Source organism: Sander vitreus, chromosome 13, assembly GCF_031162955.1.
Source record: "Sander vitreus isolate 19-12246 chromosome 13, sanVit1, whole genome shotgun sequence".
NCBI lineage: Eukaryota > Metazoa > Chordata > Actinopteri > Perciformes > Percidae > Sander > Sander vitreus.
In genome coordinates this window covers 26,623,577-26,640,578 of record NC_135867.1, presented here as the reverse complement: position 1 = coordinate 26,640,578, position 17,002 = coordinate 26,623,577, and the positions used below count along the sequence as shown (strand labels likewise).

Sequence of the window (17,002 nt, the reverse complement as noted above, 5' to 3'; positions counted from 1 at the left end):
TATATATAATGTGATTGTCGGTTTAAATTAATAATTCAATTCTTGTAAGATGTTTTATGTTAATGTTACAGCAGCATGATTTGGAGAAAAGGCTCTTCAGCTGGGCTATCTAATCACTCCGTTTAAATCAACTCCTTGTGCGGTTTTCATTGTCTCAACCATTTTAATTCACAGCCAGACAGGTCCCTAAACCCACACGTTTTGACAACTGGAATATGATAGCACATTACCAAATTGTCTTTTTTTCCATCTGTCTTTGGAATTGCTCGTGCTCAACTTTTCCGACAGCACGTGAAGGCAGCACATGGATAGCGCTGCTCCTGCTCCTCTGCTCCAGACACTCAGTATCTACTCCGAGGTGTGCTCTCCATTGAGTTGCACACAGAGGAAAGCCTCTTGACAAGTTTTAACCTGGAAATAACGTCCTGTGGCTCCAGCGACCGGCGAACTGAGTCGGACTTTTATTCGAAAGGGAAGAGTTGTTTTGGCGGGCGATAGTAGTCTTTATTTATTCCCAGAAGAGAACAGCAACTGACTGAACGGTTGCCGTCGGGGAGCATTTTTTGTTTGGGTCAAACTGTGAATACAACCACTGGCGCGGTTTCTGCGGGTTCTGCTTGGAGAGAAATTGAAAAATGTTTCCAATTCTTTCTGCCTGACGTATTTGAGGCTGCTGCTTTGTTAACGTGAAGCTGTAATGAGGAGCGCATTGAACAGCGGTGAAGCGCCAGACGGAGACAGCGAAAGCTAAGCTCATCTCACCAACCAACGGTGGTCAACGACCACAGCCTCGACCACAAAATACAGGTACTTTTACTTAGCTAGCACACTAATGCTACATGCTCGTGGTGTATGCCTTGCCTTCTTTCGCATTACTTTGCTAGATAACATTAGTGTTGTAGTTGGTGTGTAGTGGCCAGACAGTGAAATCGGCTACCGTTAACGGCGCGCATGTGTGTATTGTGAGTGTGTTAAGAGAGTGGAGGAGGTGTGTGTGTGTGTGTGTGTGTGTGTGTGTGTGTGTGTGTGTGTGTGTGTAAGTAAAGGGCTATTGGCCACAGCGAGAGTAACGTTACGTCTCTCCAGCTAGTCATGGCTTGCAGTTGGCTAATCCTCCACTAGTGAGGCAATTGCATACAAAAGCCCGTTCAAAAATAGGGCAATTTAACGCTGCATTGAATTCAGCGCTCGTCGTACAACATACACACATAGCAACCGCACATCCGTTATGTTTAATCCTTTGTTCATTTTCGGCTGTAAAGTTACTACCAGGCTTGATAACTTTTACCGTGAACTAATATTGGAAGTTTTATATTATAGGCTAACGTTATAACTTTACTCTGTTCACATGCTGCTTGGTGGATCAGACGATGCCATAGTCACTTGGAGACAGTACCATCAAACAAAGAAAACATTAAACTGCTATATATTTAACGTAGTCTGGCTTATGGTGTTCTCCACATACGAGAAGTGCATGTGTGAGAGTCTATGATAAAGTCTGCCTAGTTGTGTATCAGTCTGGTTGAAACCATTCATTTGTTGTATTACCTTTTTAACTAACAAGTCCCCCCAGTTTTAGTAAAGTAAAATAAGGGCTCCACTGCCAAGTAGTTGGTCTAGTTTTTCTATTTGGCCTTCTCTTTTAAAATAATTTCATCCATGTTGAATCCTACATTAGTGTGATCCACGAGGGACTGTCTTAAAAGCTACCCACTCCCTCTCATGTTATTTTATCCACAGATCTAATGGGTTTCTGACGCATCACTCCCTGTATTAGATAGCTGTTTAATCAGATATGCATGGAGGCCTTTAATCCCTATTTAACTAGGCAAATCAACTACAAACTGGGACAGCTTTCATATCCACGGTGCTCAGCCATACAGTCTATTTGCTCCGCACAGTCACAGCACTGTTATGCCATCTTGTGTCATTGTATGTCATCTTGAGTGGAACGTTTGGGTAGTGAATGCCTTGCTCAAGGGCACTTTGAGCATAGTTTTCTATGGATGTTTTCCAATCATCTCCCTTGTGCAACATTTCCCGGTCAGCATGACTAAGTGGGTCTATAGCAACACGCCTCTAAAACCCATTACATTTCTGCCTCCAGCATGATTAGGGTGGAACAGTTTACAAGCCATGGTTCGTTATGTATTTTGCCATCGAGGGTCACGGTTCAGTGTTTTTCAAATATACCCAACTGTGTGTGTGTGTGTGTGTGTGTGTGTGTGTGTATAAACAAACACTAACCTTATCTGCATTTGTACAACTGTACTAGTATACCTAGCATGTTGGTACTTGATGTTATCTTGATCCAGCCCTAAGCTCTAGTTTATCATTTCCATATGATGAAATAACCCTGTTTGTAATATTCTACTATACCGACTTTAATTTGTTAAAAATATACAGCCGCAGTCTAAAGTAGTGAATTTCCCTTTTTTTTCCCTCTCTGAATGAGTCTTTAACAAAGTGGACTAACCTAATCTTTTGCAGGAGCAATTGAATTCTTGTGATATTTTCTGATGGTATAAAAGTCTGACTTTACACGGGAGATCAACTTTAATCAAATGGGACATCAGTATCAGATATGATCAATATACATCTTACACCAGCTTGTGTTGATCTTATAACGTTCAGGCAATGTGTCACTGGGTTGCTCATCACACTATCGCAATTATCATGACCATCCCTTTCCGTGTCAATCATAACTTCATTTCCTGCATGCTGAGTTTTATAAACATCAACAATAGATGTCATTTTGGGCCGGAGGCTTGCACCATTCAATCAATTTTTCTTTTGTTGCAGTTTTAGAATAATAGCTTTTATTTGGACATTTAGACCATGATTCACATACAATGATGTTTTCATTGCTATTGTGATGAGGATTCTGTCCTTAGCTGACAGGGCATTAAATCCAGATGATTAATTTCTTATTTTCTAGCCGAGGAGAAATGTTACAGCTAAATGAATATAACCGAGACGCTGTTAGGCATCCATTTCTCATCAGATAGGGCATTGTGAATTATTTTGACTGACTAAACATTGCTTTTTTTTTTTCATCTGATATATCCCACAGTAACATTTTCTATTCCAACCACGTGAAAAAATATATGAAGGTACTTTCAAGCTGCCACGTCGTGTAACTCTTAAAGGCCGTTGGGCCAGGTGATTACTGCCAGCAGCCCAGCTCCTCTTCTGTCTGTATTGGACTCGGCCGGTGCAGCAGATGAGTTTGACCTGTTTTACAGCTGAGAACTGAACATAGAACAATTCCAAATGTTGCTGTACAATTAATTGTCTGAGAAATAATTGCGATTAACAATATAATTGTCTCTTTCAGTCCAATTTAGAAAGATTTATTAAAGTGCTCATATTATGTTCATTTTCAGGTTCATAATTGTATTTAGAGGTTATATCAAAATAGGTTTACATGGTTTCATTTTCAACAAACACCATATAGGCCTACTTGTTGTACTGCACATTGCTGCAGCTCCTCTTTTCACCCTGTGTGTTGAGCTCTCTGTTTTAGCTACAGAGTGAGACATCTCACTTCTGTTACATCTTTGTTGGGAGTCGCACATGCGCAGTAGCTAGGTAAGGACTACTAGCCAGTCAGAAGCAGAGTATGAGGGCCCTGACAGTAGCTAGGTAAGGACTACTAGCCAGTCAGAAGCAGAGTATGAGGGCGTGCCCTGACAGTACCTAGGTAAGGACTACTAGCCAGTCAGAAGCAGAGTATGAGGGCGTGCCCTGACAGTACCTAGGTAAGGACTACTAGCCAATCAGAAGCAGAGTATGAGGGCGTGCCATGCTAGCAGCTAGGCGAGCATTATAACGTGTGTTCCAAAGTGACCACGTTTGTCTCTGAAGTAAAGGCTGGACTACAATAGAGCTGTTTGGAGCAGTTTGTGAACAGTGTTTTCTGTTGGAGATGGTAAGTCCCTTTGGGGGGGACTTTTTCACTTTGTAAACCTATAACGTGCACAAAAAAGATATATAACACAATAAAGGAAAGGGAAAAAGCATAATATGAGCACTTTAATGTATTACTTTTTTAAAGAAATTAAAGTTTAGAATGAATCGCAGGAAACATCTTTTGGTTATCTATCACTGTCATGTGACCCAGAAAATGTAATAACACAAAAACACAGCCTATGAAGTAAACCACGCCTCTTTATTATCATAAACCATTTTTTCTAACTGTATTTCCCCCCCTTTGATTTTTATTGTATTGTGTTTAGGGTCAAATACCATCAACTAACAATTTAAATAATAATTTAAAATATAAAGTCTGACAAATAATCACTTATGTAATTACAATTTGGCATATCTATTATGTAATAATTGTTACAAGCCTAATAGAAGTGACGGGAAGGAGCTGTTTGGCCTCTTGTCAGCAGCTCATTTAAATGGAACAGCTTGGTTAGTGAACACAGGCCTGAGTATAAATGCTGATTTATTTGAAGTCAAGATACTCTGTCTCTTTGCATAATACATGACAGGCAGCAGTTTGTTTATCAGTCTTTACTGTGGAGGTCAGTATTCCTTTGCTTTAAATCAGGTCTGTATGAGGCGGGGCAGATTAGTTCTTTGTAAAATAGGAAAATACCAGAATACTGAATTGTTTAATCTGGGGCCACTGCAATTCTGTCAAATGAAACCAATGTTCCCAACAAGGCCGTTGTTGCCAAGGTAAGGACTAGATGTGAGCATGTGAGCCAGACTAACATTACTGTTACAAGTTTGGACAGCCAGCCACAGCTGAAACAACAACACTCTGTGGGGCAGTAGATAAGACTCCAAACGATTTCAGATTCACTGCGCTGGCGACCTCAGGATTAGCCGTATCTTAACAGACAGACGGTACAAGTAGTTGTCTCCGCTTACGGCTGATGCAAATCTTGGAGGCTGCAGCACATTTGTCTCACGAGTTAAGCTGTTGCTGTTGGAGTCTGAGCCGAGGGGTTGTATCAGCGGACAAGTAAATTGTGATAGAGGAAGAGGCAGAGAAAATACAGCAATCCAGGTCCCAGTAGTGAAGAAGACCTACTAAGAGAAGCAGACAGTGTAAGTTGGTGCTTAAGTAAGCACATTCACTGGTCTGAGCTTGCCTTTCACTATTGGGCGGATTGCGATAACATTTAGTACACTCATGTTCCCCCTCATGGTGAATTATAATAACCAAAGCTAATGACATCTCACATCAGCCTCGTTTGTACTAATGGCAAATCTTAGCATGCTGCATGCTAAACTAGCACGGTGAACAGAGCGGCTAGCGTGGCTGTAGACTGTTAGTCTTGTTCCAGGTTCAATAAGAAGCACATGGGGATGCTAACTCTCTTAGCAATCATTTTTGAATGTGTTCGGCTTTTAGACTTCACACCAATGATCTTGTTTTGTTTTTTTGAGCCAAACCGTTGTCTCTCCTGGGTGAAGCTGGTGGCTTTGCTTGCAAAAACGGAACTGTTAATGTTTTGTTACAGTTTTTGTGATTAAAAAAACTGAAGAAGGGTGCCAGTTTTCTGTGTTGACTTGCTATTTTTCAGCCGTTGCATCAGCCGTGTCACGAGTTCTAGTCAGTAAATAGTCTGGCGTCATCTTTCCTCTGCAACAGGATGCTGCCTGTGCATCATTTTAAGGATCAGTCCTACCATCCACCTAGTTAAATAACGTGACTATCTTGAAGATAACATACTACCTTTTCCATAAACCTTCCTTTTACATAAAATGTATGTTTTGAAAAAGCCCTAAAAAAAAACACCCTTCTAATAAAGATAAACCTTTGTTAGATATGTTTTTCAGGTCTTGGTCATGTCATATGAGTAGCTTCTTGTTTTGCAGGCAATGATAAAAGGACTGCCAGGTTTTTATTCAAATAAATACACAGTAGTTAATTCAGCATAATGCTTTTTTATATCAAACAAAATGTAAAACTGTGTGCAGGCTGACTATCCTCTTTCTACTGTTACGCAACCAGCGGCTCTCCATTGTTGTCTTGCTATGTACATGAAACCTCCTGCCCTCTCAAAGCTCTCCTTGTTTGTCTTCATCCTTGGCGGCCACGCACAAAGCCAGACATGACCTCTGACCCCAGCATGAGATACTGACGCATTGTGCGTGGCTGAGCGGCCATTGTGATTCCTTGTTCATTAATTATGCATAATGCACATACGCTGCTCTCCTCAAGCCTTGTCCCACACATGCACATGCTCATTCTTGGTGTGAAAAAGCATCTCGCTCCGAGCTCTATGCACAGTCACCGGCCTCTGAGGATGCCGTGACATTCCCAAAGGAGATTCCATTCCCCCGTAAACAATCCTGGCATTGACACAGGCACTGATTAGTGAGTTGCCAGGGTATTCCCACAATGGCTCAGCGGAGGATAATGAGATTGGATCGACAAAATGGGTTCTCATTCAGAAGTTTGTTGGCAACAAGTTCTGCGAAACTGCTGCTTGGAAGTATTTTGGGAAGCCGTGTAGCTGAAAGATTAGCTTACGGTCCTACCAAAAGTGTTGACGTTCAACAGATTGTTCCGACAAGGTGCTGAAAGCATCCAGGAAGCAGCGCAGTCGACTGCTACCTGAGTTCAGAGATTTGTCTGTTATGCGGTCTGTCAGCATTTTAACTCCCTTCTTCCTGGAGTCGCAGGAGTAAGGTGGTGTCAAAAACTGTGGTGCAGCAAAAGTAAGTCTGGCCTCCGCTTCCAGTCTTACCCACATTATTTTGTGTGTGGATGAACCGGTAAAAAAAAAAAAGAATGTTATTGATCCTCGAGGGGAAAATTGGGTCATTGCAGCAAAGAACAGAGCCGGGGGGGGATTTCTAAAGCATATGACTAAAAAGCAAAAAGGCAGTAAAGGACATCACTAAAATATAAAGTGAAAATCTTAAAGTGCCCATATTATGAAAAAAACACCTTTTCTGGGATTTGGGGAGTTATTTTGTGTCTCTGGTGCTTCCACACGCATACAAACTTTTAAAAAAACATCCATGCTGTTCTGAGTGAGATACGGTTTCTGAATGTGTCCTGCCTTCAGTCTCTGGGTGAGCTGGTCACAATCTGCACGGCTTTCTACGTCATTAGCCGAAACGAGGGGCCTAAGGGACTAACCGTTAGCATTCTAGCGTTAGCATGCTAGCGCTAGCATGCTACCTCGTTCTCAATAGCAAAGCACTGCTACAACACACACAAGTTCACCATAATCTACAAAAGAACTACTTCCATGTGCGCCCTCATTTAGAAGTCTCCCAGCTAATCCTGCCTTGTAACTGACCGAAGTTGGAGAAACAGCCTTTCTTTTACTGTCTATGGTTGTCTATGGTTGTCTAGCTGACATGATCTACATCTGAGCTACTGCGCATGTGTGAGTGCAATCAAAGATAGTACAGAAGAAGAAGAAAAGAGGTCTCACTCTGTAGCTAAAACAGAGACCAGGTGAAAAGAGGATCTGCAGCAGTGAGAGAGAGCTGTGCAGTACAACAAAAATATGGTGTTTTTTGAAAATGAAACCATGTAAACATATTCTGGTACAACCTTAAAATACAGTTATGAACCTGAGACTGAGCATAATATGGGCACTTTAAAATACAATTATGAACCTGAAAATGAGCATAATATGGGCACTTTAAAATACAATTATGAACCTGAAAATGAGCATAATATGGGTGCTTTAAGATATAGCCCTACATTATATTAAGAGTTTCTTCAGGTTATGAATAGCTTATTGCTTTAGTGTCTAATGTATATGTTGTATATTGTTTTGTGCGTACTGACCATATTTTAAAGTGGTGTGTTTCTTCTTTTAAGGAGATGTGTAACCACCACATGAATTTCCCGGGATACTGAAGGTTACCGTAACTTTAAAGTGGCCACTCTTTGTAGTCCAACAAAGAATTAGAATTACGCCATTGTGTATATATAAGTGACCGTTTGCTAAACTCTCTTCCCCCGAACATTGATTGTCCAATAGCAGCTTAGCAACCGCGCAACCAGGCACAGCAGGTCTGTCAGGCATAGGATTTCTCCCCATGTTGAGTCGGTGCACATGTGGCTCTAGTAAGAGAGATATTGTGTATGGGAAGAGTTAAAATCGTATTGCCATAGAGCCTACATTGCTAACTACAATTTAATAACTAAATTTTTTTTTTTGTGGTTAGTTAATTTTCAAAAAGCCCCATTTATGACTGGAACAGCCACTGTGTGGGAGTGAGTCCTAGATAGGTATTTCAGGGGGTAAAGTTAGTTATGCTGTCCTGCTCTCCGTTGAATTTGAGGCAACCTTTTCTCCCATCCCCCCCAAAAACTCAATAACTGAGACAGTGTTAGTGCTAAACTCATCATAGTGCGTGGTTTCTGCCACCACATGAGGAATTCTAAGTAATGACAACACCACTGTTGTTGCTTCCAAATGACACAAGTCTTCCGTGATCGCGCACGCAGCTGCTAGTAGCCAAGGAGAACACAGAGGATTAAAAAAACATGATGGCCTCTTCAGAAGAGGTCATTATCTTTACTGGAGTTTCTGTGCGGGAAAGTCACCGGACGACATCAATTAATGAACATAGTCATACTGAGAAATCCAGAGAGAGTTGTGTGGAGCTGATAGTCTTAATTAGCTTTGTAGCAACTCATTTGGCAACGGCTTGAATGTAACGGAGACATTCATTAATATAAAAAAGTTACGCACCAAAGCTTTAACTAGTCCTCCTCCTCGAATCCTCTTTTGTGTAAGTGAAACATATTGTCTGGAAATACAAACAATCCAGTAAAACTCTATCCTCTGGGCTGCTTCCCAGAAAATCCCAGAAAAAGTGATTTCTTTCATAATGTGGGCACTTTAAGTATATTTATCTATAGTAAGCATCCATACAAGGTGATGTTGGAACAAGTAACATTTTAATACACACATTCATTTATAATGCTGTATATGTAGCTTTAGCCTCAGTCTATTATACAATGAATGCAGCTATTGTATATTTAAGACCTCACTACATGGTTTTTGTTTTAAAACAAGTCAAATGGAAACCGCTGAGAGGTTTAAGGTAAAGTTAGTTAGCTAGCTAGCTATAGCTGATAGAAGCCTTCTTTTGCTTACTCCTGGTGGAGTTTTGATGGTAAATCTGCCACAGTTATTGTATTGTGTTTCAGTTTTGGCTTCAGAGTTCATGTTGGGAAGTCATCAATGCTGTCAATTCTTATTGCACTTCCGGGAGGATCCGGGGGTCGGGTCCAGCCAGTGACCTGTGTCGCATCATGTCACACCTCCCCCTCTCTCCACCCTGAGCTATCTGATGATGGCAGAAAGGCTTAAAAAAAATGTATTTTTGAAGCCATGCCAAGATTTAAATCATGACATAACATGATCCCCATATGTGTCGCGCCCACTGCTACAGTACTAGATGCATTGTTTCCAATAAATGATGCCAGCAGTCTAATCCATAAATCTCTGCCAAGCTACTAGAAGCTCAATGAAGAGCTGACATTCAGCTGCAGCAAACCCATTCTGGACAGTGGTGGTTCTCAGTGTCAGTCAGTATGTTGTTGTTTGAAAAAGTAAGTCCGTCCATCTGCTCCACACCTTCTTTTAATAAATGTACTCGCTTAATTTAGTTGTCTATATTTTGTTCTGCTGGACGAATCGTGCACAACTTTTACCATCACATTGGTCTCTTTTTGTGGTTTTTCTTAGAGAATACATTCATATGTCAGAACATCATTCAACATTTTAAGTTAGTATATTCGTTTTTGGCGTAATCCGCGTCATGTCCTGTCTGCTACATTCTCTACCCAGCCCCACCCGTCCTCTAAATCAAACTGAGTATTTACAGGAAGTGAGAACGCATCTGACACAGCCAATTTCCTGTTGGATGCTACGTGTGTGAAAGGGAAACTCCGTACTATGTCGGGACCTGATCCCTCAGACATTGTCCAGAGTTCATGTGTGAAACGGCTTAAGTTAAAGGTGCGCGAAATAGCTCCTGGGATAAACTTGAAACCCTACGTGTTTGGTATAGTCCTTTACAGGGTAGCATGGTCACAAGAGTGGGAGAGATTTGTCCTGCATTGGAGTGAGTTGAAAAGCCCTTTCTTCGGTTTATTTCACAAAGGCTTTTGTCATTAAATCCAAAGTTATTTTTTTCTTCTTCTTAAGAATGAGATTGAGACCTACTTTTTTGTAGGAGATTTTGTAGACAGTTTTCATTGTATATAAACTAGTTGGCCATTACTTTCCTCCCAGTATCTTTGTCATGTCATATGTGCATATAGCTCTTCATGTTTGGTCCATACTGTAGCCTGGTTTTTCTCTTTCCAGTGCTCCAGGACGCTCTAAAGCCCTGGGGCTCCAGACACCAAAGGCCCAGTGATGCCAAACCTCCCCTAAAGCAGAGTTGTCTAGTGGGTCACTCTTGTGCATTCACTGAGACCGTTCATTGGACACCCGCTTCCCAGCGCCCCCCTAATTCCTCCTTCCCCATTTCGCTAATTAGGTTGACGGGTGTCACGTTGTCTGGCTGCATTAAGGTCGAATTCACAACAGGATGCATGTCAATACCTTCTTTGTACAAGCAAGCAATTTTCATGTATCAGCCTATTGGTTAGCTTCTCATAGTGAAACGTCTAGTTTGTCTTTTTTCCCTAATAATAATAATAATAATAATAATTACTGAGATGAGATGAAAACTCGTGTGATTCTCAGGTCATAACAGCAGCAGCAAGTATCTTGAGTTGTATTACTTCAAGGCCTGACAAAAAAACTCTTTGATGTATGTTTAAGGTTGACAAATCAGTTAGAAGCCACTAAAGTGGGCTGCTGAACACTCAGAGACTTTTAAAAAACGTCTTTCTCTCCTGCACAGGTCCCGGCGATCACCAGTAGACATCCTTCTGTTTAGGTTTATAAAATGTATGTTACACACATAACGCCGCTGCACACAGAAAAGCTACGTCCTTCAGCACAGAGACAAAGACTGCAGGCGGCGCGTTTTCATTAGTCATCGGTTTCTTATATGATTTATGTGAGAGTAACAACTGAAATGCGCACACACACACAACCAGCCTATAGGCAAACGGAAATTAGGTTGGGTTTATGAAAAAACGTGCTTAGAGCTGTCCACTTGTGATCTAATCACTCCTATCGGATTTTAAAACGAGGTGAAAACAGCCTGAGTGAGACACTGAGCCAGCCTGCACAATACCAGGACCCTGACACTAAAGCAGCTGATCTAAATTTTGTAATTTGTCTTCCTAGTGGTTTCTGTGAAAAGGGCCGGTTGCATGTGCTGCTGCATCTGCTAAAGCCTCTCTAAGCTAGCATTTCAAACAAGTCTGGCTCTGAGCTGTCTGTTGTTTTCTGAAACAGTCGGCGAACCACACCCTCTTTAGGCAGCAATTGGCCAGGTGGACGGCAGTGTGCAACTAGGCACGGTCTCAACGTCTCTCTAGCTCTCTTTAAAAACAATCACTTTCTGTGTATAACTGACTGTTACACAGTGAATACATTTTAAACTCTTTCCAAAAGTGTGCGTTGTTATCCTATTCCTTGTGTGATGGCAGGCCTTGGAGTGTGGCCTTTTGTACGACCGAATTCCTGTAAAGCATACTATTACCTTCAGTGTCCCATTGTCAAGGGACATAGCCTCTTTTCTTTCTTTTAGTAACATGAAAAGGCTTGCTAACCAAGGTACATTGAATTACGTTTACTTACAATACCACCTGAGTTTGGAACTTATTGAGCCCTAGACAGTGGTTGTATTGTGTCCTGTGCTTGGATCCGTGTCTGAAATGCCATGTGAGTAATGCTTATACTAGACTGTGCAGCTTTGGTAGAACAGCAGTTGATTTTATTGTAACAACAGAGTAATAGTCGTTGGCAGCAGTCAGAGCTATTCACTTGCTTATCGCATGGCAGACAGCATTAAACTGTCTGGTCGGTGAAGCACATTGTATTTCTCTCCCATTCTTTTTGTCTTCCCTATTGGAAGAACTGTGAGTCATCTGTTGTACTGCAGGCCTCAAACTCAGACAATTCTTATTTAATGATTTTTCAAGACAACGTGTTATAAATAGTCTGATTAACTTGTCTTTTCTTAGTGTTCATGCTGAGACTTGTTCAATTAACGTCCTCTGTTTTTGCATGCTTCTTCACTTCGTAACAAATGAATCCAGTGATGAGCCAAAGGCTTTTTTCCCAGGACGGAAGGGATTGTTCTCACCAATACAGGACTATTACTGTCCCCGGTCTTTGCTCCTTTTTTATTTAGAAGGCACAAGATTGTGTGTTGTCACATATTACCCTTAAAGAAAAGTATAACCAATGTTTTATTGGAGTTTAGTGGCTTTGGATTGGTAAATAAGTTCCCACGGTCCCATGGCATAAAAATGTCACTTTGAGGTTTTTTAATGAGTTCCCCCAGCCTGCCTATGGTCCCCCAGTAGCTAGAAATGGTGATAGGTGTAAACCGAGCCCTGGGTATCCTGCTCTGCCTTTGAGAAAATGAAAGCTCAGATGGGCTGATCTGGAATCTTCCCTTTATGACGTCATAAGGGGAAAGGTTACCTCCCCTTTCTCTGTTTTGCCCGCCCAGAGAATCTGGCCCACCCATGAGAAAGAGAGAGACATCATGGCTTTCAAACAAGTCTTTTTTTTTGGTTGACACTTCAGACATTTAGATTCCAAGCATTTTGGATTCCAAGCATGTCTGAATGCGCTTGTCCTTGATAGTGTACTGAGCTACTAAAAGAAAAGCTCTGCTTTTCTTCTCTGACAATGCGAGGCTTGATAAAGAGATGATTATTTTCGATGCAAGTTTGAGGTTTAGCCAGCGCAATTTCTGGACAAAAGGCAGACAATGGTGCCAGATATTTACAGGTCACTTTACATCTGAATGGGGAAAATTGTGTTCACTGTTATGGAGAGACTTGCCAATCATTATTGAAAATAGAAATAATGGGTGCTCCAAAGGTATTGTGTTGTTGGCCCCAGAATGAGTAATCTTTAGTGCACGACAACACTTCACCATATCAGCGTTTGTAAGCAGTACATTGTGTTTATAAAAAATACCTTTTAGTCCAGTCAACATAAAAAAAGATTGTAGATAAACAAGGTCAATCTATGTCGTGAATAAGAATATAACTGGACTAAAGGCTGTGTTTTTGGCCCTGAACACATTTCTGAATGATAAGAAAGATGAGCTTACATACTTTACCTACTACTTAAAGCTACATTAAGGGATTTTTGGCCACAAACGCAGCAACAGAGCCACAGTTAGTCGAGGAGTGGAATTGTTTAAGCCCTGGTTTTGTCTACCAACTCTAGTCGACTTTAAGATAACGGATTTGCTGCCCACGTCTCAGAGTTTCAGCAATTCAAGTACTGTAGGTCTGGTGGTGTTTTCCATTTCTTCCGGATGGAGGAACAATTGACCAATCAGAAGATTGTGTTTGGGATTAAGAATGGCGACGTCATCTTTCTGCATAGCTAGCTGCTTAGCTACATTAATAAAAAAAGAAATGACAGAAACAGTCAAAAACAATGGTCTGCGGACAGCTGCAGACATTTATTGGTCATGTGGACGCGCAATCTGCTCCTGGACAGTGGCTGCATGTGTCCACGACACGTGCACGGAATATTGTGGCTGCACGACCGGTACACGTCCGCAGCTGTCCACGTGTCCTGGATGAGTGAACTCGGACTCCGTTGCCTGCTTGTCAGTTAGCGGTTAATGAACAGTAAACGAGGGTCAGGTATCGGTTAGGGCTGCGCGATATTAGGAAAATATCTAATTGCGATTATTTTGACTGATATTGCGAAATGATTCACGATATTGGAGGGAATGATCATTATTCTCATTTTCATTGAAAAATATTAAAAGGATCTGTACCAAACAAAGATTTTTTTCTTTACTCTGTAGGATAGGATGTGTAGGCCGGGATGTCTCTGCAGCACCACAATACTTAATTTTTAGAATGGTTTGACACATATTTTGCCTTTTAACCAATATTGCGCCCCCCTGAGATATGGATATCGCACTAGTCCATATTGCAATTTCGATAAAATTGTGATTTAATTGTGCAGCCCTAGTATTGGTCAGAAAAATGATCATCCCTAGTGAGAGCTGTTGGGACCTAACCATATGGATGACGAACCAAAACGATGAGCAGAAATGGGCTGTAAGCTGAACAGTGCTGCATACTGAGGCTGAACTGGCCACCCTTTCACATTACATGGAGTCATTTCAAAGTGCATTCAATGACTCAATGTTAATAGAGAAGGGAGCTTTAATGACAGACTGACACATTAAAAAGAAATCCAGCTTATGTTTCACACTCAAACCCTAAAGTGTAGAGCTGTTAAGTTGTTTATGAAGTACCTGATACCCAACACCGTCCCTTGGCAGATAGACTTGGTATTCGTCTCACGAAGGTGAATTGAATCAACAAGGTCACTGTCCTGACATCCAGTTACCGGAGGCTGGAGACAGTAGACCGTAGAGAAGGCATCAGATGACAAGCAACAGAAGGCACAACACAGTTAAAAAAAAAAAAGAAAGCTGCGTCACACATTGATTTTTGTCTCGAGTTAGTCCTGGGACACCTAACCGCCGACTGGCCGACTCCAGTGGGGTGGGGTGGGTATCGATATGAGACCGTGGTCTAATGACCAGATCTAGATTGCCTTTCTACTATCATCCATGATGTTACAATCTGTATTCCAGGTAATGTCTAACAGTATCTACAGTTTCCTTTGCATTTGGCAGCATGTTAACACCTTACGCAGGGCGTGGCGCTCGCCTGCAGCTGCAGGGGAACAGCAAAAGGTGCTAATGTCACTCAAGGGTGCTGCGCAGACTGCCTCGTCATGGCCTAATTCCTGTAAAGCTCCAAATTACCTCATGAATATGCACTGACAGAATTAGGGTCAGGGCCTGTCAGTCCGGTTAATATCATACTGGTTTGGTTAGCATACTAGCAGAACAACAGGATAAAACCTTCAGGACAACACTGCAGGGTTTCTGTAATTTTCAGCGTCTTACCATGTGTACGTTGATTAAGATGACTAACCACCCGTTCTGACATCACCACAAGATGTGTCAGTACCATAGTCCCATAATCGTAAATGCAAAACCTAATTTAAAGTGGCACAAGTTTGACAAAATAACCTTGATGACGTCATACATCTTACCATAAGTGTTTTGTAGGACTGTGGATCAGGGTTATCTTAACTAGGACTTAAAACTGACATGTCTTGCAGGTGTGAAGTTTGAAATAAGTGGGTATTGAGGAGACCGGGAGGATCTAATTAAAGACACTATTGAATTGCATTATGGGAAATGTAGGATCCAGCCTCTCTGGAGCTTAACCCATACGAGTGATGTAAAGTCAGAATATGTCAGCCTCAAAAAAAAACAACCTGTGGGGACATAGACTAGAAGGTCTGAGTGGTGGTTGGCTTAGCACTTGGATAAATTATGTATGTAGAAAAAATGTAGAAAGAACTGTTCATAAGCCTGGTCTTCATGCCGACCAACGAGGCAATTTATTAGGAATCAGTTTTTACTCAATCACATTTGTTATTACGAGTCACTGAGTTAATAAAGTTTTAATTTGTCACTTTGAGGGATGCTGTCTGAAAAACAATTATTTCAACGGTTGCAGATTAAGAAAACAATAAAAATAAGATAAATGGAAAATTGCTTGGCCTATTGCTTAATAATGGAATGTTGTGAGGGATATATATAGATATATATTTATTTCTCCCAGTAAGCTTGAAAATGTTTAGAGCAGCTGGTTTGACTTAGGTCACGTTTTCACCAAGCAGTCCAGTTCGTTACACATTAGAACGGTTCTTTTCCTCATCGAGACCGCCATTTTTTTTTATTCACTTGACCCAGATTTAAGAAAATGACAACCCGCAAAACTGCACAGTACAATTAGCGGCGTGCACACACACACACACACACACACACACACACACACACACTCTGAGGGTGTACTATCTGCAGTGGAAAACGAAAAGAACTGATACCAAAAAGTGAGTTGAGCCGAGCCGTACCATTCAGTGGAAACACGGCATTAGTTCTTCCCTTCTCTTCCAGATAGGATTAGGATAGGATGGCAGAGAATTTAACTGGCTAGTCAATTCAAACAAAAGCATTGTCCTATTCAGTGTCGGTGGTAAATTGATGGGTCTGCTTTGCTTTAAAAGCCTCCAACTTATATAGCTTTTCAATATCTCACATCTCACAATCAACACATCAAGTGTTTGATGTGACAAGCACACAAAATATTCACCTCTGATAATGAATGTTTATATTCTCTTCTTAACACAGCTTTTCATGGCAGCAAATGGCCTACCTTCTTTATTTTACTGCCAGTGTAACTGGCTAGTGTTGAATATCAAAGGGAATGTATAACTTCACAGGTGTGTTGAAGAAATGATTAGCCGTGGAGAAGTAGCGTTGGTCTCTCCTCTCCAGCTGGTTAAATTAGGATAGAAGCATTACTGGGCTTTCACAAGCAAGGCAGAGGAAGGCTTTGTTTTCACCAGAGAAAACGGCTCAACAGCTGTGGAAGTGAAAGCAGCACGTACCACCTGCCAGGTTTTATACCCAGAGTTCAACTTTGACCTCAGTGAAGGCTGACCTGTGTGCGGCGTGTCCAATGGCATTCCGGCACACAGGAGGTGGACTTCTTGGTTTCAAATTTGACGACTTGTGTAATTGACTTCATTGGCAGGAAAAGTCACAAGTAAACATGCACCAGGATGTGGATACGAGGCTATGGTTTTTATTGTCTGTATGTACGCCATATAGACACATTTGGGGCTGATTTAAAGGCCCTGCTCACCTATATAGGTGTTTTCATTTATTCGAGCTAATGAGACCTCTGCTCAGGTTGAAGTTATGCTACGCTGAAGTGAGGTGTAATGCAAAAAATAAAAGGAGGGTCAGACAGCTGTCAATCAAACACATTCTGTAAACAGTCCTTCTCTAATCAGGCCAA

General features: G+C 41.4%; 1 protein-coding gene across 4 annotated transcripts in view; it reads left to right on the top strand.

Moving 5' to 3' along the window:
- The first annotated feature begins 326 nt into the window (after nt 1-326).
- Nucleotides 327-17,002, top strand: part of arhgap32b (Rho GTPase activating protein 32b) — a 127,261-nt gene continuing 110,585 nt past the window's right edge. For all 4 annotated transcript variants that reach the window (XM_078265405.1, XM_078265402.1, XM_078265404.1 and 1 more), the window contains exon 1: nt 327-807. The gene's annotated coding sequence lies outside the window, so the exon portion shown is untranslated. The remainder of the gene's footprint in view (nt 808-17,002) is intronic.